This window comes from Furipterus horrens, unplaced genomic scaffold (genome assembly GCF_987537825.1).
Source record: "Furipterus horrens unplaced genomic scaffold, mFurHor1.1.pri manual_scaffold_11, whole genome shotgun sequence".
Lineage (NCBI taxonomy): Eukaryota > Metazoa > Chordata > Mammalia > Chiroptera > Furipteridae > Furipterus > Furipterus horrens.
This window is the reverse complement of record NW_028327181.1, coordinates 42205150-42230646: the sequence shown is the minus strand read 5'-3', so window position 1 is coordinate 42230646 and position 25497 is coordinate 42205150.

The following is a 25497-nucleotide window of genomic DNA, read 5'->3' as shown; positions in this document are numbered from 1 at the left end:
GTTAGAACATCGATCGGCAAAATGGTTTTAAAATGTAGCTGGTATTTCCTGCACGAGGCTGAATTTCCGTTTAGTTCGCTTCTTATTCGATGCACTTCTAGGTCTCTGTCCAGCCCTTAGCTGTTACTGCCCAAAATGCTGCCACAAGGACCCGGAGACTTATGTTCTCATGCCTGGGCTGTCCGAGCCAAAAGTTCAGGAAATGGCCCTACTGGGTCGGACGGCCTGTGCCTCTGTGACTTTTGAGAGCGATCGCCATGGTGTCCTCCATGGTGTCATTCCAGTTCTCGCCCCCCTTGGCAGAGTTAAGGTGCCTGGTTTCCGCCGCCCCTGATGCCCGTGGCTGCCAACATTGCCTATCACCCAGACCCTGTCAATCGCTTCCTCCGCATCCTCCTTGTTTTAGAGCTAGGTGGAGTGTTCTTCCACCTGAAAACACCTTCCTGTAGCTCCTTTTCTGGGAGCTGCCAACTCCTGCAAGGAGGTTATTTCCCTGACCGTCCTTGCCCAGGCTGAGGGGTCTGGGAGTCGGGCTCCTGCTCAATGTAGGGCCCTTTCTCATCCTAGTGGATCTGCATGGCTGACAGCAGGGATGGGAAGTAGCTGTCCCATTTTATGAATGCCAAAACCGTGGCTCAGAAAGGCTGCACAGCAGCCCAGTCTGAGCCTGGAGCCGGAGAGTGGGCTCATCAGGCGCCTGGGTCCCTCTGAAAGCTTGCTGTTGCTGGAGGGACAGGGCTGGGTTTCACTCCTGCCAGACCCCCTTGCCCCGTCCCCCTTCCTGGGCTGCCAGGCAGTGTCCCTCTGGAGATGGCTGATGCACTGATGAATTGCTGTCATGCCCTTGCTTGATCCCCTGTGGCCTGGGAAGCCTGGGTGTCCTTGACTCACAGCCACTGTCAGGATATTTTGGGGGCTTCAGCAAAATGCATACCCTGTTGGTGAATTCAGCAGCCCCTGGTGTCACCGAGTGCCTTTATTTCTCAGGAAGTGGCCTGATGTTTTGCTGAGAATTGGCACTCAGAAATAATAATGAATAATGACTGCTTACTCGGTGCCTTCTGGTGCCAGGTGCTGTGCTCAGTGCTTTCCTGAACATCTCATTTAATTCTCAAAACATCCTGGCTGGGTGGGGAGCAAGACTTGAGAGAGGAGGCCACTGAAGGAGGCAGGTGGCCAAATGACTTTTGAACCCAGAACAGAAGGCTTGTGAATGGGCCTTCGTTTTTCTCCAATGGCACAAAGTCCTCTAAGAATGCCATGGACCCTGCTGGGCTTTGCCTCGAGAGCAGATGGAGATGCCCTGGCTTGGAGTTGGAGCTGGGCATGAGCCAGGGTGGTCTGGATTTAAATGGGCATGCCCCCCGCCACTTGCTGTGTGACTAGCGGCAAGCAGCTTCACCTCTCTGAGCCTCAACTCACTTCCCTGCTCTGAGTAATGGGGCTGTCTACTCTGTTTAAAATGGGACTGTGTATGCCAGGTGTGAGAACTACCCCAGAATTCTAGATGGCAGAGGGCTCTCAGAGTCCCGTAATTTTCCATGTGGAGACACTGAGGTCCAACATAGGGATGGAGGAGCTGGCAGAGCTGATGCCCACACTGAATGGCCTGCAGCCCTTCATCGCCTGTGCCGGAACAAGGGCCTGGTCTAATATTCTTCATTATTATTTCTGCAAGACTAGGATAGAAAGACAGGTGTTTGCTTGAGTGCCTACTGTGTCCCGGGAGGCTCATTCAAGGGAAAGATTTCAGCCAAGGTCTTGCTAAAACTCTCAGGGTGGGGACCCTGTCCCCTTTCTCCACTTTTTAGACAGAGATGGGGCTTACATCTCTCCATTGGCGGCACGTTCTGAGATTCCCACCCTCCCTTGGCTGAGCTTGGTGCTTCTGTAAATGTGGAGGCAGGTGCATTGGGCTGTCCGTGAGCCTGTCCATAAATATTGTCTTATGCTCCAGGGTGTGATGACAGTGGCTTTGCCGCTTGGGGAGGGAATGGAGCTGTTGATCACTTATCCATTCATGCACTTACTCACTTAAGTTTGGATCCAAAGTAAATGAATCTGTGTGGCCTGCAGGGTGGGGGCGAGGTGGCATGTGGCAGAGCAGAGAAGGTTCCCAAGGGAAGGGGGTTCCGGCTTCTGGTCCCACAGGAGGTTGCTGTGGGATCAGTGCTTCCCAGGGTGAATGTCCAGCCAGCGGAGACCTTAGAGAGCCCGTCAGAGCCATCCCTGGGGCCCTAGGCAGGGGCTAGGGCAGAGAGGTCCCTTGCCAGTTGCTTTCTAAATCCATCCTAGCCCTCCTGGACACGTAAGGAGAAAAGATTTAAGGACATGAACCCCTGAATCCAGTTGCAGCCCTCTGCTCCTCAAGGTGGCCAGCTGGTCTCATGGACCTCTCTCACTCAAGGTCCTGCTTTCAAGCTTGGGGCACTGGTCTCAGATCCACCCCTTTTCTTCAGGAGGACAAAACAAAGCCGTACCAACACCCTTTCATGATAAAATTTTCAGCAAAGTAGGAATACAGAGGAACTTTCCCAATTTGATAAAGAATATCTACAAACAACTTACAACTAACATTATACTTAATGGTGAGAAACTCAAAGCTTCCTCACAAAGATCAGAAACTAGGCAAGGATGCCTCATCACACTGAAAGTTCTAGCTAATGCAATAAGACAAGAAAAGGAAATAAAAAGTATACATATTAAGAAGGAAGACATAAAACTGTCTTTGTTTACAGATGACATGATTGTGTATGTAGAAAATTTGAAAGAATTGACAAAAAGGAAAAGAAAATACTCCTGAAACAAATAAGCAATTATAGCAAGGTTGCAGACTACACGGTTAATATAAAAAAGTTGGTTGATTGCTTTCCTATGTATCAGCAATGAACAAGTGGAATCTGAGATTTAAAATATCATTTTATTAGCCCCTCCAAAATGAAATTCTTAGGCACAAGTCTAACAAAGTATGTACCAGATTTACTTGAGGACAACTACAAAAGTCTGATGAAGGAAATCAAAGAAGGACTAAATAGATGGAAAGATATTTTATGTTCATGGGCAGGGAGACAGTATTGTCAAGATGTCAGTTCTTCCTAACTTGATCTATAGATTCAATTCAATCCCGGTGAGTTATATTGTAGATATTGACTGCTTCTAAACTGCTTCTAAAGATAATAGAGAGGCAAAAGACCTAGAACAACCACCACAGTATTGAAGGAGATGAACAAAATTGGAACACTGATAGTGCCTGACTTTAAGGTTTACTGTAAAGCTACAGGAATCAAGACAGTGTGATATCGGTGAAAAAAAAAGACAAATAGGTTAATGGAACAGAATAGAGAGCCCCAAAACAGAACCACATGCAGTCAATGGATCTTGGACAAAGGAACAAAGGTGATACAATGAAGCAAAGAGTCTTTTCAACAGATGGTACTGAAACAACCGTATAGCAACATGCAAGGGGAAAAGAAATCTAGACACAGTCCTTACCTTTCAGGAAAATTACCTCAGTTGGATTGCAGACCTAAATGTAAAATGCAAAACTGTAAAACTCCTAGAGGATAATGAAGAAAACCTAGATGACCTTGAGTTTAGTGATGACTTTTGAGATAGAACACCAAAGGCACAGTCCATGAAAGAAATAATTATAAGCCGGACTTCTTTAAAATTAAAATTTTCTGCTTTGTGAAAGATGTTGTCAGAATGAGAAGCCACAGACTGGGAGACAATATTTGCAAAAGATTCATGTAATAAAAGGCTGTTATCCAAAAATACAAAGAACCTGAAAACTCAACAACAAGAAACAAACAACCGGATTATAAAAAGTGGGCCAAAGTCCTGAACAGATATCTCAGCAAAGAAGATAACATGGATGGCAAGTAAAGATATGAAAAGATGTCTCACAGCGTATATCTTCAGGGAAATAAATGCGAATTAAAACGAGATCCCAGTACCTCTGTGAACGGCCGAAGCCCAGGACTCTGACACTGCCAAACACAGGTGAGGGTGTGGAGCAACAGGAACTTCAGTCGCCGGCGGGAGCGCAGATGGCAGAGCCACTTTGGAAGACAGTTTGGTGGCTTCTTACAAAACTAAACAGACTCTTCAACATCCAGCAATCACACTGCTTGGTATTTACCCAAATCCGCTGAAAACTTATGTCCACACAAAAACCCGCACATGGATGTGTACAGCAGCTTTATCCATAATTGCCAAAACCTAGAGGCAATTAAGATGCCCTTCAGTAGGTAAATGGATAAGTAAACTTGGACCTCCAGACAATGGAGCATTATGGCGCACTAGAAACAAATGGGCTACTAAGCCATGAAAAGACATGGAAGACACTTCCATGCATATCACTAAGTGAAAGAAGCCAATCGGAAAAGGCTGCGTGCTGTACAATTCCACCCATATGCCATTCTGGAAAAGGAAAAGCTACGGAGACAGTAAAAAGATCAGTGGTTGCCAGGGCTCTGAGAGGAGGGAGAAATGAATAGGTAAAGTACAGAGGATTTTAGGGCAGTGAAAATACTCTCCATGGCACTATAATGACTGATACATGTCATTCTACATTTGTCTAAACCCATAGAAATACAATACCAAGAGCGAACCCTAGGTAAACTATGGACTTTGGACCGTTATAACGTGTCTGTTTGGGTTCATAGATTGTAATAAATGAAAGTCTCTGGTGAGCGATGTTGGTAATAGGTGGGGGAGATGCTGTGCACATGTGGCATGGAGAATATGTGGGGAGTTGTTACCAAACTTCCGAGGGGTTCACCACATGGGGTGCTCTGTTCAAACACAAAGTGTGGTTGTTGCAAGGTAGGTTTATTTACTTGCAGCAAGTAAGGGAGAAGGGACTTATATCCAAAGCTCTGCCTCTCTAAAGGGCTTCTATACACTATTTGGTCCAATGCATACTTACTTCAGTTCCCTACACTTACTTATTGGGTTTGGTTCCTGTTAAGCTCCTCCTGTTACAGCTGGCCTGTGAAATACTGTGCCACACTTTAACATTCAGCAAGAATACCGTATAGTAAGAACGGCCCAGATCTTGAGACCCATGTCCTAGCTAACAATCCTCCCTGAGATTTTTCACTCCACATTGAGGGAATAGGGACGAGGGCCATACTTCCGTCACTGACTCCTGCTGAACATGGACGGAGTGTGTCTTTGAGTTAGAGCAGTGAAATTCTCTGGCTGCCTGACTTATGAAAGCCTAGGGGTCCCCTAGGTTCTGGGGCTCCTGAGAACAGGAGTGCTTAAAGAGAGCACTGCTCTGCCAGGAGACATGCATCCTAAAAGGGTGAGGCAGAAGCAGGAAAAGTCAAGGGGACAGAGACCCTGCCACTTAGACTCACACTCTGGTGGGCATCTAATGAGCAAGATGGACCAGAGTGGCAGCCTGCCTAAGGACAAAGATTCCAGCAAGGAGGAGAAGGGTGAAGGTGCTGTCATATTTGAATCTCTTCCCATGAAATTCAGGACACTGAGCCATGGTTTTTATTCAGGAATCACTTATGGAGCTGCTAGGTCTGTCCAGGACTTCGAAGGACAGGTGGGATCCAGGCAGGACGTGACTATGCAGAGAGGGTGAGCCCCGTGGATGAAGCACAGGAACCCCAGAGGGGGAGAGGATACCAGACATGAGAGGCCTACACAATATCCGGTCGGCGTCCCATGGATTCTCAAGCACACTGATGCTGTCGCCATGTGGCCGAGTAAAGACTGCACCTTCTAAGGCATCTGGGGTTGGGGAGAAGGTCCTGACACGGCCTTCTGCATCACTCTCTTGGGACAGTGCACCCCAGAAAAGCCCCCTGGGAGGGCAGGAGGCACTGCTGGGGAACATAAGCTCTGTGTGTGTACCCACATGCACACACACATAGGAGGAGAATAAGGCCACACCTGTGAGACCACGCTGTTCAGGCCCACAAAGCACAGGGCCCTCTGTGATCAGACATCCTGGTGGACACCATCCCCTAGTCAGCCGGCTGCACAGCTGCAGTTCAGAGACGGACGCCCTTCTGAAAATCAGGATTCAGGGAGAAAGCCCCGCTCACTCGCAACCTGTTGTTCCCGAAACCCACTGCCTGGCAGGCGCTGGGACGGGCCTCGAGGAGAGCAGAGCCCCCGAGGTGTATACAGCCCCCAGTTTCCACCTCTTACAGACAGTGGCTCCGTGACCCCTTGTCCCCAGTTTGGAAACGATAGGGAGACTGAAAGTGAGGGCAGGAACTAGGTGCGGGCACAGGTTATCATGAGACAGAGAAAAGTAAGGACAGTCAGTGACGCCGTGGGGGCTGCGCACGCGAGGCACCGGCCCACCTCACTTCTCTCCGGCTGCAGACGCCCACACAGCATCAGCTCCTACGGCGGCCTCGGGCCAGCTGTCTCACCCCTGGCGTCTGGACTCCTAGGGACAATGGGCTGAGAAGGTCGCCCCAGGGCTGGCCCGCACGCCCCAGACACGTAGGCCTGTGAGAGGCAGAGGGCAGGCCTGGCCCGGGCTGCCTGGTGGAACAGTCCGGCTCACCTGCCACAATGCAGACCCAGTCTGCTCAAGGGAAGGTTCTGGGTGGTGCGGCCTCCCTGCAGCTGCCTCCGCCCCGGCTCACACTCAGCAGTGCGGTGTTCTGGCCCTAAACCTCCACGGCTGCCTCTGCAGGGAGAAAACCTGGGGCTGCCCCGACCCTGTGCTTCCCCAGCAGGGCCAGTGCCCAGTCGGCCCGTTCCAGGGCCGGTCAGCAGACTCCCACAGCCACAGGGGACTGTGCCCAGGCCGAGTGGGGGCCACTCCCCAAGGAGGCACTCAGCTTAGAAGCACCCTGTCCTGCCTGTGGATGCCCCACTCCAGCCACCCCCCAGCTTTGGAGGGCGGGGGTGGGGGGGAGCTAATGGGCTCAGACAGGAAGCTGGTCTCAGGAGTCTTCTGGACCTGGCTGGGCTCTGACACAAGGGGATGCACCAGCCTGAGTCAGTGACCTCAAAACCATTCTTCTGGGTATACACTTCTTCATATAAATGGACAGGAACCAGTAAATTACTTTTTAAAAATCCTCCAGGACAGCTAGAAATAGGTGTTCCAATAGTAATGAATCTTTGGCCTTGCTCAAGTGTACTTTTTAGTCATTGCAGACACCAGGTTCCCTGACTGTAAACATTCACATGTGCATGTGGGCATGGGACACTGCGCACTCTAAAATGTCTAATGAAATTTCCCATCAGAATAAAAGCAATTCATTTCTCTGTCATTTTCACCTTCCTCCCCCATGTGGCTAGGAAGCCCACCTTTTGGCTTGTTACTCAGAAAACATACATGTGGTTGATTCTACGTGCTTCAATTTGCAAGTTCAGTAGAGCTGACCCAAACTACATTTTTAAACCACAGCCGAGTTTTCTCTTTTTCCAGCACCAGTCCAATCAGGTAATCTTAGTTTTATTTAGCTTTCCTTACTCCTAGGACATCTGGCCTCTGCACTGCACCTTTGGTAAAACTTCTGGGACTGCACTGCTAACGGGACACCTCCTTGTTTACACCAATGAGATTCCTCGAAGACATGCGGCACGTCCTTTCTCCTTGCCCTTCAGAGGAGAGAGCAGAGGGAGACTCAGCTCACAGATACAATCAGTAGTTCCTCCCATGTAGCCCAAGCCTGCGCCTCACACCTCTGGCCACAGACCGGCCCTGAGTCCCACAGCCGAGCCTTTGCCACTCGGCCCTGCTGGTCTCAGGTCACCTCCCTGGGAACCACGGGGATCCTCTGTGAAGGTGACCAGTTGTGCTCAGGAAGCGGCAGGGCCACCATTCCCATTTCCCATTGCAAGCTCCGCCCTGGCGTGGCGCCTCCAGAACGTGCCCTCCCTGGGTGGAAGCAGGGTGGGGGGGTGCAGGGGAGGCTCATGTGTGGGCAGCAAAGGTTGAAACCCGAGCAAGCCAAGAAGCTGCGCTTTGAAGACAGCGCCTCCCAAATGCACAACAGACTCCCAGCCTAGAGCAGTTTCCTACCATTGACCCATTTGTTATATTTCTTAATTCATGTAAGAGCTTAATTTCTTTTTTTTAAAAAAAGATTTTTATTAAGCCCTGGCTGCTGTGGCTCAGTGGATTGAGTGTAGACCTGTGAGCCAAGTGTCGCTGGTTCGATTCCCAGTCAGGGCACATGACTAGGTTGCACATCAGGTCCCCAGTTGGGGGCGTGTGAGAGGCAACCACACAGGGATGTTTCTCTCCCTCTCCTTCTCCTTTCCCCCCTCTCTAAAAATAAATGAACAAATAAATAAATAAATTACTTAAAAAAAAGATTTTTATTTACTTATTTCTTAGCGAGGGGAAGGGAGGGAAGGGAGGAAGAAAGAGGAAGAGAGACAACTGTGTGCGAGAGAAACAACAGCCAGCTGCCTCTCACACACAACCCTAACTGGGGACCTGGCCCACAACCCAGGCATGTGCCCTGACCAGGAATTGAACCAGTGACCCTTCAGTGCACAGGCTGGCACTCAGTCCACTGAGCCACACCAGCCAGGGCAAGAGCTTAATTTCTTTAAGTCATATAAACAGAGCTGTTTTTATCCAATTCCGAAGGATGAATGCACCCCAGGGGCTGCATTCGGTTTTCAAATTTAACTTCCCATAGCCAGCACACTTACATATAAGACAAAGCAAATGCAGATGTCCACGTAAGGACAAAATCCAACTCCTGCCGGACAGCCAGACCAGAGATTGTCACTGAGGATGTCTAAATTTTAGTGTGGCTTCTCTCACTTAACAGAATGTTTCTGAGGCTCATCCATGTTGTAGACTAGGGCTTCGGTCCTTTTTATGGCCACGGGAAGTTCCAGTGTATGGATGGAACATGTTTTGTTTATCCTTAAGCAGCTGATGGATCTTTGGCTGTTGTGAATCATAATGCTGCTGTGAACACTTGAGCACATGGTTTTGTTTGAACACCTCTTTTCAGTTCTCTTGGTTGTATACCTCGGAGTGAAACTGCTGGTGCTGTGGTAGTTCTCTGCTTAAGTTTCTGAGAACATACAAGTGGGAACCCTCAAAAAGCCAGAATCATCTTCTGGAGGGTGGACCCCTCATGGCACAGGCTTCCCCCTCTAGGTGAGTGTTCTAGGGACCCCTCTGTGTCAGTGCACCAGCTGGCGTTGTTGTGAGAGGCTGCGTTCGGCTTCAGTGAATATTTTTGAAGACTTTCAGTGAATTTGCCCGTTTCATGACGGTGATCTATGTGCGCACCTGCCCACACCGCACTGAGCGTTCAGCAGTTCTCGGCCAAAGTCGGCATGACCCTGTGCCCCCCCCTCCCTGCTCACCTGACCTCACCCCCAGCGACTTTTTTTTTTTTTTAATTTTCCCTGGATGAGAAATTCTCAAAGGGAAACATTTTGCCAATGTGGAAGAGCTGAAACCAAAAAAGGCAGAAACACTAAAAAGCATCAAAATCGATGAGTTCAAAAACCTGAGCAGTGGAGAAAACATCTCGACAACTGTGCTGCATCAAACGGAGAGCACTTTGAAGGCGACCGAAGTGTAAACATGTCAGAATAAATGCACGACTTTTTTATAACTAAGTTCTGTCTTTTGAGTGCCCCTCATATTATCTTTGAAAGGCATCTTCCCACACTGAAGCACCTCCCTGGAGCGCCTCCGCTCCTGTCTCACTTCTTTCTGTCAGGACCTGCACAACTCACTTTCCCCCCTGTCTCCTGGCCTTCATGGCTGTGATGCCAGAGAAACTGCTGAGGTTCGTGGTCACTCCAGTCTTCATCCTGCTTGCCCTCAACCCCCCAGTAACTTCTCTGTGGCTTGGCACTCACCCTACCACCTGGCCCTGTGGCTCAGCCTCCTCCCTGAGGTCTGCTCAGCGGGGCGCCCCCTCCTTCCCTTGCACACCTCAGCCCACACCTACCCAGCTCCCAGTTTTCATCCCTAGTCCAGACCTTTCTCCTACCTCCAGGCTCAGCCACCCACCTGCCCATGAGTGTTTCCTGAAGGTGTCTGCAGGTGCCTCAGATGCTCCATGGCCAGAGCTGAGCCCACCTTCTCCAGGGCTTCTGCCCACTCCTTATCTCAGTCCCTGTCCTCCAGAATAGATGAGGCTGCTCCACAGACGCTGAGGATGACCACTCTGAAATGCTCAGGACAACCCGCAGGGGAGGAGGGCTAAGCTGGGCTTCCTCCTCTCCACAGGGCTGCTTCCTGGCTCCACCGTTTCACCATCTGGGCTTCTTGTCTGAACAGCGAGTGTGAGAACCCAGTCTCCACATGCTAGTGCTGTCCTTCCAGTGAACCCAGGTGACTTTTGTAGGGGCCAGGTTTGTGGCCTGTGCAAGCGGCTTCCTGAAGAGGTTTCCCCTCTCTCACTTCCTGAGCGGCAGTGACTTCTGCAGGAAGCAGTTTCCGCATACCACAGAGCTCTCCTGAGCCTTAGTTTCCTGGGTGTAAAATGGAAATAATCTACCCACTAGAGTTCCTAGTGGGGCCATGTGTCCAGGAGTGCCTGCAGGCCTGGCACACAGTAGGTACTTTGCGTGTGCTTACAGGGTCATGGACACGGACATGTGTGTGCTCAGCGGTGCTCAGTTCAGTGGGTGGGGCTCTCCAGGAGAGTGTGGGTCTGCCTGCTTCGGTGGGGGTAAGTAAAAGGCCAGGCAAGGCACAGATGTCCTTTCCGCAGGTTCTCTCCCTCTGTGCACCGCCCCCCACCGCCCGCACTAGGCTGCAGCTGTTTGAGGCCAGAGGCATTGGCCCAGCTGATCCCCCAACTCCTAATTAGCTCGTCAGCACTGAAGAGCTGGCAGGAGCCCCCCCCCCCCGCTCCCCCACAAGGCTGTGCCCTGTGGCTGGATTTGGAGGGGATCCAAGCCACTTGGCTCCCCTTGGACTAGGGGTGCTAGTGCTATTGACGGGGGCGGTTATGGGTTCCCCTCTGTTTTCCCCTTCTCACAATTGGTGGAACCTAGGCAAGTGGGTTCAGAGGGTGGGGCCTGGGGCCAGCCGTGTAGACTGGGCCAGGCTGTCTGAATGGCAGACAGTATAGGCAGACTGTGGCCCACAGTGAGGGGTTTAGCTTAGGGGCAGTGTAGAAGGACGTGAACTGCAGAGCCAGGCGCAAGGCCTAAAGGCAGGTGTGGGCAGTGGAGACCGGGCTGCCTTGGCTGCGTGCGCTGTGGCTAGTAGGGTGGGTATGTCTGATGGTGTAGGTGGGGGAGGGCAGTGCGAGCAGTAAGGGTGGTGCATGTGGGCTGGGCTCCCCACTCCCCCATGTGCCCAACCCACCAGTCTTTGCGGAGGCGCCCAGGTTGCTTCTAGGCTAGGGCTGGATTTTTAAGTCCACGTGGCTTTTGAGTCTTTCGTTGTCTCCCCGCATCTTCCCGACTCCCAGGTTCTTAGTTCATCTGTCTGCACCACATGCCCCCTGCTCGGCTGGAGGGAGAGTGCAGGCCCCTGGGTCTCAGGAAAGGACACTGACTTTTGCAGGTGAGCCTGGAAGGTACCTTTCTCCTGTTATCTCCATTTACAGGTGGGATCTTGAGGCTTAAGCTTAAGGGATTTGGGGGGCTCTGGAGCTTCTGAGCTCTGGCCTTGGTGTTGTCAGCTGATGGTCATTGGCACCAATTCAACACCAACAGGAATCCCCAGTTTGGGGTGCGGTGAAGAAGGAAACTCTACGCGGTGCCAAATGGCTCAACTGTGACACAGCAGGGCGGCACGGCTGTGGCAAGGCCCTGGGGCCAGGCCCCGCTGCGGCCGGACAGAGCTGCTCTGCACCGGCCTGCTTTGCGCTGCACGCCTCTGTTCTGCTGCTCTTCGGTCCGCTCTGCTCTGGCGGTACATCGGCCAGGGAAATGGCCTCTGGCCTTTGATGGGAAGGGAAAGTGCACTGCCAGAACTGGAAGGTAGTTGGCTTATATAGATGGAAGTCTCTGCCCCTGGTCCCTGATTGGCCTGTCCCCATGAAAATGAGGACTCCAAATTCTCACAATTTGATTGGTCCAAAGGGCACTGTCCTGATTGGTCAGAATAGAGCCACTCTGGTTGATTGGAGCTCTGCTGCTCCTACTGGATGGGGAAAGTTTCAGTCTTATTGGTTGGAATAGGATTCCAGGAACTCCTTTCTAAGGGCCGGCTCCGTTGCAGGAACCCAGTGCAGGCTTCTCCCTGAAGTGTGATTTGTATGAGAGGCCCCTGTGTAGAAATGGCGGCTAGGCTCTGTTTTTTTAAAAATTTGAGTGCAGTTAGCCAGCAGGAGCCCTTTTGAACTAGGTGTTTTGTTTTTCAGGGTTCAGGGTCCTCAGCGTCAGGCTCTGCCTGATGGGCAGCCGCAGAAGCCCAGCATCAGGGTCCTGCACAGTCCCGCACTGTTGGCTGCTCCCAGGGCAGGTTCTGCTCACCCTGCCCCCAGGCTGCTCTTCCTGGTACACAAGAGCCTGTGCAGCTCCTGGCCTTTGTCCGGGGCTCTGGGTGCTTTGACTCTCTTGCTCATGGGGCCAACGTTGTCTGCCGGCAATTGATCTGGCCCCAAGCCCTTTCACATCCCTCTGGGGGCCTCAGACCCCTCTCTGGACTGACCTACCACTAAGGGGCAGAGACATGAGCAGAAGGAGGCTGATGGGCCCAGAGGGGCCCCTTTCTTCCAGGACTGATTGCAGAGTGCCCACTCTGTGCCAGGTGCCTACTTGTCCCATTTCCCCTGCTTTACAGGTGAGGCCACAGAGGCCTGATGCACAGGTCTGAAGCCAGCCCCACGGCCCTGCTCCTCCCCTCTCCTGCTCTCACACTCACACAGCTGGTGGCTGGCAGAACGAGGCTCCTCCAGGCTTAGGCTTAGTGGGCGCCACTGAGGGACAAGGGGACCATCCCTCTTCTGCCTGCCCCATGGGCTGTGGCAGATTGAGTCCTGGCTTCAGCCCATGTGAAATCTCAAGTTTCTCAGGCCACCCCTCTGTGTCTCCATTTTCTTGCCTGTAAAACTATAGTATCGATTTCTTAGGATTCTTGTGAGGCTCAAATGAGCGAATCCAGGCAGAGTACTTGTGGGCAAGGTCTGGAGTCCAGTACTGCTTGGTAAACACAAGGTCTCGGTATAGATTGCTGCTGTTCTGAGTTCAGCCATGGAGGCCTTGCTGTGAGCCCAACCCTGCTCTGAATGCCTCCAGACATGAGGCAGGACTAGAAGCTCGGCTTGAGGCTGGGGTCGGGGCAATGCCTAGTGTGGCCAGAGCTGAGACAGGGAGAAACCCAGAGGCTGCAGAGGGTTGGCTGAGGCCCCACACCTCACCTGGGGGCCTGAAGGACATGCCAGGAGCGGGGCATCCCGGGTGTGGGGCAGGGGAGGGGAACAGCCTGAGCAAAGGCGTGGAGGTGGAAATTGTTCTGAGTTCGGTGTTGCCACAGGTAAACCATTAGAAAATATCAGTTCATTTTCTTTCTAGGAGCAGTTTCCAGGCCCTGCCAGGGCCAAATAAAAGGGATGCCTGGATATGCATGAGGGCCCCTGGAGCTGGCAGGCCTGGACACAGACTATGAATACTCAGCATGGTCAGTCTGCATGGAAGTGCTAATGATGCGAATGCTAATGACAGTGATAATAATGTTTCTCTGTGCTGGGCACACTTCTAAGCAATTCGTGAGCTCACTAGTCCTCACAAGAATCACAGCTTAGTACCCCCACATTACAGATAAGGAAACTAAGGCCCTGAGTGGTGACGTGACCTGCCCAAGGTCTTGCCACATCTGAGTGGCAGAGCTGTGGTTTGAACATTGTCGGTGTTCAGGCAGGGGTTGTGGACTGGCCTGGGGAGAGGGCAAGTGTGTTCTAACTCAGGGTGAGTGGGCATACCCTGCCCTGCCCTGCCCTGCCCTGCCCTGCTGTGTGGCCCAGGCACAGCTGGCCCTCTGTGGGCCCCTGGGCCTCTGCAGCTGGCCTGGGCCACCCGAGCTGGGCTATTCTTCTGCTTTTCCTGGGTCCCCACCTGGCAGGCACTGGCTGGGTGGCCACTGAGAAGAGCCAGCTGCCCTGGCCTTTGTGTTGGAATAAGTGTGAGGGCTGGCCGGCACTCAGTACTTGTCGGGGCTGGACGTGAGCGCTGTGCACGCCTGGACTTGCTCTGTCCCCTCAGCCCCGTAGGGAGGGAGGGACATCCTCAGCCAACAGGCCAGGAGAAAACTGAGGCTCAGAGAAGCTTAGCCGGGTGCCTGAGGTGTACAGCCGGGTGTCACAGAACTGGAACTGGAACCAGAGCCAGCCACAGCAAAGCTTGTGCTGTCTGTACTCAAGCAAGTGGCCGCCCCAGGCTTTGCCAACGACACGCATGCCAATCGCAGCGGCCACCTGCTGGGTGACGGCTGCCTGCAGGCCCTGGGCTGGCCACCAGCTCCTGCATGTCCAGTCCTGCCCTTGGAGGGGCTTTTGGCACCCAGCTTACAGATGAGGACACTGAGGCCTAAAGGATTTGGGATTCCAGCTCGCTCTTCCCAGGAGCCTCAGGAGAACCTAGGGATTATAGGATGCCCTGGCATTGGGCAGGGGGTTCCCATGATTCCCAGCCCAGTGCTGACGTGACGGGGTCTATCTAGCCAGGCGAGGGGCCCCTTTTCTGTGTGCGGAGGGGAGAGGTTAGCACTGTGATTCGAGGGCCCTTCCCACTAGTCTCTGTGCTGACAGCTGGGTCCTTGGAGCTACCAGGGCCGGCCAACAGGGCCTCTACTTGGCATCTGGGAGGTAGGTCTGGGCATTGAAGCCTTGAAGAAATCAGGTGAGGGGGTCTCATGTGGCTGCGGTTTCAGACAACAGTGGGGACTGAAAGCACTGAGCCGTCCTCGTCCTCCAGGGGCTGCTCCCTGGACATGTCAGTGGAATCACCCAGGGCACAGACTGGAACATGTTATCAGTCAAGGTCATCGGCTGGCTTCTATTCTCAGCTGTGCAAGCCTGGGGAAGTTACTTTACCTCTCTGAGCCTTGGTGTCCTTATCTGTAAAACAAGGATCATGATGGGGCCGACCTCAAAGGGCTGCTCTGGGACTCAGTTAGGGAGGCCAAATGCTGTGTAATGAAGGCATGGGCTCTGGGGTCGCCTGCCTCGCACAGACTATTGGCCTTGGGTAAGTCACTTGGCCTCTCTAAACCTGTTTCCTCATCTGGCAAATGGTGATAATAGCAGATTCTATTCTATAGGGCCTCCTCAGGACACAGGCTCTCAAGAAAGGGCCACCCCAAGAGTGGGAGAAACTGCAGGCTTCTGCCTAGAAAGCTGAGTCTGCCTCCCAGACACCCCTGTCAGGTCCAGCTCCTGGCTGCCCATGGACAGCAATAACAACGTTCATCCTCGCGCACTCTGTCTGATGGAATATAAATAGCATGCAGCGCTTTTGAGTGAGATGGGGGGAGAGTGTCTGTGGGTTGGGCCCTCCCAGCAGAGGCAGCAAGGCTGATGAGCTGGCCGTGGGGAAGAGACAGAGATAGGAACTGTAGCTCACCACATGATCTGGGCTAACGGACTAGCCATGGGGTAGCCTGTGCAATGAGTGTTAATTGTCCAGGGAAGGTGACTTCTGTGCTGAGTGGCCCAGTGTCCTCTGGTGTACAAAGTGCCTGGTGTCTGGGGTGCTCTTTTCTGGGGTTCAGTGAACCTGGGAGTGGGCCCTTCCCAGATCCTACAGGGTCAGGGTGGTGGGTGGGGGAAATGTGGGCGCACACCTCAGCTGCTTGCTGCCCTCTGAGGTGGGCTCCCTAGGACTCTGAAACGACCCTACACTGGGGACACACCGCCCATCAGGCCTGACAAAGGGCCTCCTACCTTCATCCCAGCTCCCGTCAGCCTTCAGCTGGGACAGGAATGGGGCAGGTTCTGATGCAGGGGGACAGCTGTGCGCAGAGCCTTGCCCCTCCAAGCTCTCCGGCTCCTTTTTCCCTCAGCCTCTTTGGATTCATTGGTTTGACCCCAAGCTGTCCCAGCTTAGCCAGCTCCTGCCCTGTTGCCAAGGTGACCAGACCATCTCCACTGCCAGGGCTGGGTGAGGGACTATGGTGCACATGCATGCACATAGCCTGAGCTCATGTGAATGTGTGTGCCACACCTGGTACACATGTGTGTGCACAAAGCTTGAACATACATATGTGTGTGCAAGAGCAGACACACAGAGACCTAGCTCAGCACTAGTGTCAGCACACACAGCTTGTGTCTGCGTGCCCGCTGCGCGTGTGCTGTGTGTCCCCACAGAGTAGCAGAGGTACGCAGCTGGCCCTCGTGGCACGTGCCCCCTTCATACCTTGGGCTTCCATTCGCTGAGCCCTCGCCTCTGCACGAGCACCTGCTCTGGTCACCAGTCACCCCCGCCCTGCCACCCTCGGCAGATACCACCAGGACACTGCAGCACCTATCCCAGCACCATGGGGCCTCTTTGCCCCTGAGGGAGATAATGAGTTAATGAAGGCACAGGCTTTAGGCACCAGCAGGCTGGAAGCCCGGTGCCACCACCGTGAGGCGCTCATCAACACACCTGTTACTGGCTGCCATCCTTCCCTGTTTTACTGTCCCTGGGGTCACCTCCCAAACTGCCTGCTCCAAAATCTTTGACTCAAGGTCTGTTTCTGGGGAAATGCAAAGGGGGGCCAAGTGCACACACATCCCTGACACTCCTAGAATGATATACACTACACTGCAGATGGCATGCTCATGAAAGAAGGGTGCACGCACGAGCACTGTTGTGTGCTGGCCCATGACCAGGGCACCTTGCACTCACTGACCATTAATCCCCAGCAGTTGTACAGGGAGGCACTAAGGTCAGGCCCACTTAAGCAGTGTGGAAATTGAGGCGAGGATTAGTAACATAAATGTGTACCTTAGAGGTGGAGGCAGGGCACACGAGAGCGTGCAGAGGCCAGCACCAGGCATAGGATGCAGCCATGCCCAGCTCACCCTAACATACGCTCGCCCCACTTTGCTGGCAGATGCCGGTTGTAAGGGTGGAGGTGGGAAGCCTCTCAGCTCTGGCCCTGTGCCCAGCCACCAGGTACACATGGCCTCTCCAGGATGCCTAGCCTGTTTAGGAGGGGACAACCCCTCTGGCACTGGTTGGCCTGCTGCCTTGGGCCGTTGGATTCCCTCTACCCTCTTTCTTCCTCTTGGGGCACAGAGAGACCCACGCAGTCTCTCATAAGGTTATTGGTGCTAAATAAAAACTTCAGGCATGAAAAAGCTTTTCCTGGGACTTTTTAGTAGCTGCCTCACCTGCTCGCAGGGCAGAGACCTTTTGGTAAGACCCCTTGTTCTAGGACAGATGCCCCCAAACTTACCTCATTCTCCTGCATGCAGGCTCATAGAGGACCAGTGGCTCATGGCCACATAGCGCATTAGGGGACAAATAAGGTCCAAATGCCAGGCCATTGCTCCACCAAACCCCACAATCTCTGCAGTCCCTGCCTTTCCACAGCACCAGTTAGCCATGAGGGACAGGCAGTGGGAGCCATTCAACTAGGAAGTGGTCCTGAGCCACCAGGAGAGACTGGCTTCTCCTAGAGACATTAGGACCAGGTATGAGTGGTCAAGTCCAGGGTCTCTGTCTCCATGGCCCTCGAAGTCCTAGATTCTCATTCCAGCTTTGCTGTGGACTGGCTGTGTGGACCTGGGCCAGGTACTCACCCTCTCTGAGCCCAGTCTCTTGCCTCTGTTGAAAGACACGAAGGCATGAACTGGAGTAGCATGTGCCGAGTGTTGGACATGCCTAATGCACAATGGTGTGCAGTTCTGCTCCTTAGGGCTGGAAAGGCTTGCATGTTGGTGAGGTCGATATGAGGCGGCTGTGGGGTCAGAATGGCAACCCAGTCACCCTCTCGCGGTGGTTGCCTTCCCATCCTGAGCCTCGTCCTCCATGAGACTGCCAAGAACAGCCTGCGCCTCACTCAGGAAAGATGAGGTAATGCATGCAAAGGTGATGTTGTCAGTACCTTTCCCTGTGTTCCAGAAAATTCTTCAGGCTCATGTTCCCGGCCTGGGTCCTAGGAAGACTCCCAAGGGACTTCAGGTTTGGCCTGGGGCATCATAGATGGGTCCCATGCAAGACCCCTACCTGCCCACCCCGCCCTTTCCCTTTCAGACCTCATCTTCCCCTTCCCTACCTCTGAACCTCTGGCCTCAGACCACAGCTCCTTCCTGCCTAGTCCCAGCCCAGGCTCTCTCCCAAGCAGCAGGATCACAGCGCCCCCAGGCAGTCGCGTGGCTCCTCTCGCAGCCTGAATCTTGTCATTTATTCATTTCTGCTGAAATGTCTGTCTCCCCTCCTGTCTGTTCTGGGCATCGAGGCGGCAGGGGCTTTCTGCCTGGTTCACACGGTGCCTCACACAGGGCCGCGCATGACGCGTGCTCGGTGAAGACATGCTGTGGGATGAAAGGGTGAGTGAGGGAGACGCAGCCCGGGCAGCCCCATCATTCCGCAGGCAAGGCCGTGGACACTTCTGATGCGCACAGCGCACGAGCAAACCCACATAGGACCGCAGAGAAAACCAGAAATGTGAAATATTTATTAAAATACTATTTTAGAATTTGCAGTGCAGTGATGAGCATGCTGTTGTTTAATAACGCCTTTGGCAGCAAGGCCGCCACACCAGCCATACCAAGTGTCAAGCTGTAGGGCTTCGCTGTTTCCATGCATCATAGAGGCAACAGTACATTTTGCAGAGAGGGAAGTTCATGTGCTTTCCCACTGAGTTCACGGAGCCCTGGATTCCATCGCTGGGCCCCTGGGTAAGACCCCGGAATGTGTAGAGCTGTGGCAGAGATCGCCCAGCGCTGCCCTGCCCTGACGCGCCCTGCCCTGCCCTGCCCAGCCCTGCCCTGCACAGCCTGCCTTGCACAGCCCTGCCCTGCCCTGCACAGCCCTGCCCTGCCCTGCCCTGCCCTGCACAGCCCTGCACTGCGCTGCCCTGCCCTGACCAGCCCTGCCCTGTCCTGCCCTGCACAGCCCTGACCAGCCCTGCCCTGTCCTGCCCTGCACAGCCCTGACCAGCCCTGCACTGCGCTGCCCTGCCCTGCACAGCCTGCCCTGCACAGCCCTGACCAGCCCTGCCCTGTCCTGCCCTGCACAGCCCTGACCAGCCCTGCACTGCGCTGCCCTGCCCTGCACAGCCTGCCCTGCACAGCCCTGCCCTGCCCTGCCCTGCCCTGTACTGCATGCAGAACTGCTCACAGCCCCTCAAACTTCCTCCTGGTGCCTCCAGTCTCTCTCAGCAGCCCCCACGGGCACCTGGGGAGCAGCACGTGCCTCTCAGACTATGACCTGGGCTACAGTTTCCCGCCTGGGGGTGGGGGAGAAGCTGCCCCCGCCAGCCCACCCACCTGGCTGTTCCGGATGAAATGCCAAGGCAGGCATTTTGATGTCTCCCAGCAGGGTCCTGTTAGGGGTGGGAGGGCCTCCGACACCCTGAGGCTTGGCCTGGAGTCCCCTTGCTAACAAATCCGGCCCTGTGGGCTCTCCCAGAGCTCCCAGGGGCTCTAATGTGACAGCTGTGCTGTGAGCAGATAATAAGGGAAGGAGGTGGGAGCTTTCCTGTCCCCAAGACCACAGCCTTTTCCCTGCACCAAGTTGAACAGAACCCAGAGAAGCCTCTGATTTGGCAGATGGGCAGACTGAGGCACAGACAGGGCAAGGTCCCATGACAAGTTGAGACTGAAGGGTCTTGGGACAGACCACAGCCCTGTCTGCCACGCTGCAATGCAGGCCACTGTGGATTAGACTCTTGAGAGGCATCTGAGGCCTGGCTCCTGCTGCTCTCCTTAGCCTCCTCCTGGAAACCTGTCCCAGGCTCAGGGCAGTCAGACCTTGGCCCTGGCTGCAGGGGACTCCTGGCTGCTGGAGGACACTTGGAGGGACAGGTGATTACTCCTCAGAATGGTCTGGCCTAGGACTGAAGGAAGCACAAGGGTCGGGGCTTGGGGGTGGGTGTTGAAGGGTGCATAGGAGTCGGAGGGAGAATGAGGAAGAAAGGGCTCAGGCAGAGGGTCTGGCGTACGGGCAGAGCAGGGAGGTTGGAAGTGTTTCCTCTGAGCACCATTTCTGGGACATGGTAAGTGAGGAAGAGGAGGCCCAGGTCCTCCCATCTGCCTGGCTGGCTATGTGTCCCCAGCCAAGCGACCTCCCTCTCTGAGCTGTCCCTGCTCCCTCTCACCTACTCTGCTCTCTCCCTGGTGCACTCAGCTCCAGCCCCATTGCTCTCCCTCTAGTTTCCTGAGCACACAGAGCAACGTTGCAGCCTCAGGGCGTTTGTCCTTGCTGCTCCAGAATCACCATTCCCCGTTCTCTCAGAGAGGTCATTCCTGACCTCTAGGATAGTGCCCACCCTGCCTCCAGCATTACTTGGGTTCTTTTCTCCTCAACATGGTTTCTGTTTGTCTTGCCCCACTCAGATGTCGACCAGAGGCACGTGTCTGAACATAGTAGAGGCTCAGCAGATACCCGCAGAGTGCGGAAATGTTAAGTGTGATTCTGGTGAGCGGGTGGAGGCCTTGTCAGTTCTCCTACACTGAGCCGTAAGGGGGGGCTCTAGGGTGGAGTGAGTGATGGGCCCACCCTCTTTTCCTGGACTCCTCATCTCAGAACTCAGCCTTCTGCCCATGCCAGTTGAACCCTAGGGCCCTCAGAGGCCTGTTAGGCCCTCCCAGGGAATTTTCTGGTCCCCAAATAAAGCCAAACTTGCAAAATGATGAGGAAAAGAAAGGGAACCTGAGAAGAAAAATGTCCGTGTGTTCCCCCAGCAGAGCTTTTGGGTCACTGGGGGACAGAGGCTGGGGGCTCAGGCCGTGATCCTGCCTGGATTTTGCCTAGACAGGCCTCATGCTGGGTCCAGCCCCTTTTGAAGAAATATGGCTTCCAAAATGAGGCCTTTTCCCTGATAGGGGCAGGTAGGCCTGGAGGGGTCCTTAGGCAGGAGGTGGCTGGAGCACAGAGGGACCAGGGACAGCAGACCTCAGTGGTAGCTCTGAGTAGCTTCTGTGGCTCATAGGCTGGTGGCCTGGGACAAGGCTGTGCACATCTCTGTGCCTTATTTCCTCCTTTGTCAAAGATGCTTAAGCCATCCTACCTGGAATAATCTCTGATGCAATGGCAGGTGCTCACTGAAGCCAGGCACTGGTTCCAGGGGCCCAAGAAACATGTTGTGGGGACTTGGCAGGGAGCACCAGGACACCCAGGGGAATCTTAGAAGGCCTCATACAGGAGGCATCCTTTGAGCTTGAAGGATGCATCCCGTCCTGGAAGGCAGAGCAAGGCATTTCACAGTGAGGGGCCAGCTTACACTGAGGATCTAAGGGGTGGACATTCCTGAGACATTGCTTACTGAAGATCACGTGACCCTCAGTGGGGCGCCCAGCCCTGGCCCTCTGTTTATTCCTAGTGTGTGTCCTTTTCTCTTGTTGATTTATACGAACTCTTGGTATATTAAGTACATCAATCTTTTTTTAATAGCAAACATCAAGCAAACAAAACATTTACCTTTTATTTTGCTTATGGTGGGTTTTGATAAACAACATCATGAGTATTTTTATGTTGGCAAATTTTCCAGCCTATTTATTTGTGGTATATTTTTTTCTTTTGGTCCAGGATGTTTCTTCTTCTTCTTTTTAATTGTATTTTTTCCAATTACCATTTATCCCCCTTACACCCTCTTCCACTTCCGCCCACCTGCTTTCCCTCTGCCACAGTCAGGAGTCCTTTTTCTTCTTTGTCGCTCCTTGGACCCCCGAACCACACTGTTCCCAGAGCTGTCAGCCTGCTCTCTGTCTGTGAGTCTGTCTCTGTTTCGCTTCTTAGTTCAGTTTGTTCATTGGATTCCACATAGGAGTGAAATCATATGGTGCTTGTCTTTCTCTGGCCGGCTCATTTCACTCAGCATAATGTTCTCCAGGTCCCGGGATGTTTCTTGTTACTTAATCTCAGGTCTTTGCTCTCCCATGCACATGTGGGGCACTTAGGAAATGTCTGAGACTCAAATTAGGTTGCAGCCCGACAACTTACTGCTCTGATGAAAATAAAAGCCGTGGTGCCTTTCTCACCGGGTTTCCCCCTTGGAGTTCCTTCTGTCCATCTGCTCATTCCTTGCTGTCTGGGGTGAGGTCCAGCTGAGGCCTTCCAGGGGCCTGTGACCTCTCCCAGCATGAGCCAGACTCCGAGACGGGATGAAGGAAGTGCACGGGGGCCCAGAGCGTCCCAGCTGGTCAGCTTCCATGTATTTACTTACTGAAACACCATCATCATCCCATGACATATATACCATTATTAATCCCATTTTACAGGTGAGAAAACTGGATTTCAGGGAGGTTCTATGACTTGCCCAAGGTCATAAAGGAAGGGCCAGAGGTAAGATATGAGCCAAAACCATACTTTCAAATTCTCCTCTGGGATCGAGTCCAAGCTTCTTAGAGCCTCAGTCTCTTTCATCTGCCAGTATAATGCCTCGGCTCTAGGGCCTGTGCACACCGGCACTCAATACACCTTCTCCTTCCCCATTGTGAGGGCGTGCCCCTACACCCGCCCCATTACCTAACCCCTTAGAATCCTGGAATGTTGGGCTGGGAAGGGCCAGCCCCTCATGGGCAAATAGGAACAGAAAGGCTCAGAGGCAGGGAGACCTTGGCCAATGCCCAGTGCATGAAGAGCAGAGCCAGGTGTGCACCTTGATCTATGGAACTCTGAGTCCCACTCACTGTATTGTGGTCAGTTTCAGGCTGAGCTCTCTTCGCTTCTGCTGGTCCTTCCAGGAAGCCCCTCTTCCCCCCAGCTGGGTCAGATGCCTCCCCTGGGATGGGGCACTGCCTGTAATAGCCACTCTTGCCGAGAGTGCTCAGGGGCCTCTGTGCTTGGCTGTTCCCAGAGGCCTGGGGCCAAGGACACTCTGTCTCCCTTCTGCCCCCACCCCCTGTAGAAGGATGTTCTCAAGATAAAAATACCCCCGTAAACATTCCCTGGTGCCCAACCTCCCTGGAAACATCCCTTGGTGCCTGGCCTGACCTGTTGTCCATCCTTGGGCCCAGAACCTCCTGCCTTGGCCTCCCCTCAGGTTATCGGAGGACAGATATTCACCCCTCCTGGCAACTTGGTACAGCTTACCCCCGGAGTCAGTGTGTCCAGTCTCTGTCTCCAGAGCATGGAATTGGCAGGGGGAGTGGGGGGGGGAAGGACTGAAGGGTCATGGGCACTTGTAGTTGCTCTGGGCAGCATGTACCTAGCACCTCCTGCTGGCCAACACTCTCCCAGGCACAGAGAAGCGAGGGAGCTAGGCTGCTCCCCGCTGGCAGCCGGAGCTCATGGCTTGCTCGCTTGCTGCCTGCTGTGTGGCATTTGGAGAGCGTCACCTGGAGCCAAGTAGGAGCATCGGGCTGTGCCGGCTTCAGTCCTGCTAGGGACCCGTTTCTGCTCTGAGCTGCTGTGCCGGTCACAGAGCTGGAAACCCTGTCGGAGAACACTGGGAGGTCCTGGCACTCATTCTGCGTCTGCCGCATGTCACATACTGGGACAGGGCCTTGGTTTACCTCCTTGGCAGCCTCCTGAGGTAGGCGGGGCCCACTCATGTAGCAGATGAGGAGGCTGAGGCCCTGGAAAAGGTTCATGGCAAGCTGGGGGAATGGCCAGGCCTTAAATTAGGACTCTCTTGCCCCTTGTGTGTCACCCCTCCAAGGAGGGTGGTGTCAGGATGGTGATGACAGCTGCTTCCTCCTGGAGCCCCGCAGTGTCAGGCCCTGTGCCCAGAGCATGCCTCCCTCATCACATTGCACTGCATGTCCCATGGGAGGCCAGTCATTAACCCATTTTGTGGGAGAGGAAGCTGGGCCTCAGGAAGGGGAAGTGCCTTGCCCTGCTCCCTGGAAGGTGTTAGCCCTGGCCTTGGCTGACAGATTGGTGCTAGTGGGAAGATGGTGGGGTGTGTGTGTATGTGTGTGCGTGTGGGTGCTCCGGTGTCATTCCAGGCCCTGCCCTCACTGGTCTGGCCCCTGTTTCCCCACCCAGAACTGTGACCGTGCATAACCCAGGAGAATGTCTGATGAACTTCAGATCGCTGAGGTCTCATCATGGGCTGCTGCAGCGTGCAGGGCATCCAGTGACCTGAGCTCTTGTCTCCAAGGTGCCAGTCATTGAGTTGCTTTGTGGTCTTGGGCAAGTCACTTCTCTGTGCCTCAGTTTCCCTGTAGAACGGAGCTAATTTGCCTCCCTCATGGGTGAGAACCAATCTGACTGACTGAGTTTATGTCTGGAGAAAACCCCTTTGAGGAAAGAGGGAGTCAGGAATGAGGCTGAGAGAGCCTGAGGCAGACCAGATGACCCACAGGAAGTGGGGAGGGGCAGGCTGTCCACATCTCTCACCCTCATTCCTTCTCCCTAACCTTTTCTGGCTCCCACTGCCCTGTGACGGACACCTCCTCTGCTCAGAGTTCCAGTCCTAGGTGACCTGGGGCAAGGGACTTAACCCCTCTCAACCTCAATTTCTCTACTTGTCTAGCAGGAACAATCATCTCTCCTTCATGAGGGTTGAACGACTAAAGCCAAGAGCTGAGTGCATGGGGCCAGGCACAATGTGGGTCCACTTGACGGGGTCGAAATAAGGTCAAAGACCTGGGCACAGTCTGTGCCATGGCCACCCCCAGCTGTGGGCAGTGGCCTGTGATGGAGCGGCCCTTAGCCTCAGTTTCCCCTACGGTTATGAGAGTGAAAACCCTAAGAGGCACTGAAGGGCCCAGGGCGGCTGCTCAGGGAGTGACGAGGGATGGGAAGCAGTGGGTGAGGACTGGGCGTTATGAGGTGAGAGCCTGGAGGGACCATACAGGCCATCTCCATACAGAGTAAGCAGAGGCCCCGAGAGAGAAAGTGACCCACTCAAGGTCACAGAGCTTGCAAGGGCAGAACAGGAACTTGAACCTACCTCTGTGTACCCATTGCTGTTGTCTGCCCCAGGAGGCTTATCATGTGGGGTGGCTCACCAACAGTTGTCTTAATCCCAGCCAGAAAAACCAGTGTGACCGTGGCTCATGTCCAGACATTGGATGTGAAAAGGTGGGGCTCCATGGGCTCAGGGGCTGGCAAGTGGGGGAAGGTGAGAAGGGCATCTCAAGCCCACTTGCCTCTGGAAATTCACAGAGTCCCTTCCCAACACACTCTTCTGTGACCCTCACAGCATGCAGGAGATGAAATCAGGGGGCCCTTTGACAGATGGGAAAACTGAGGCTTGGGTATTGCAGGGACCACATAGGATGTGTATGAGCTCAAGGCAAGTCTCTGACAAGTTACTGATACACATCCCTGGTATCGTCATATATCCACTCATCTACTTATCTACCCCCCTAACCACCTCATCTATCCATCCATCCACTCAGCCACCCATCCATTCATAGTCTGCCTACCCATCCATCTATTATTGACTTATCCATCTATCCACCCACCCACTCATATATCCATCACATGCCCACATACCCATCCATGTATCCATTCATTTAT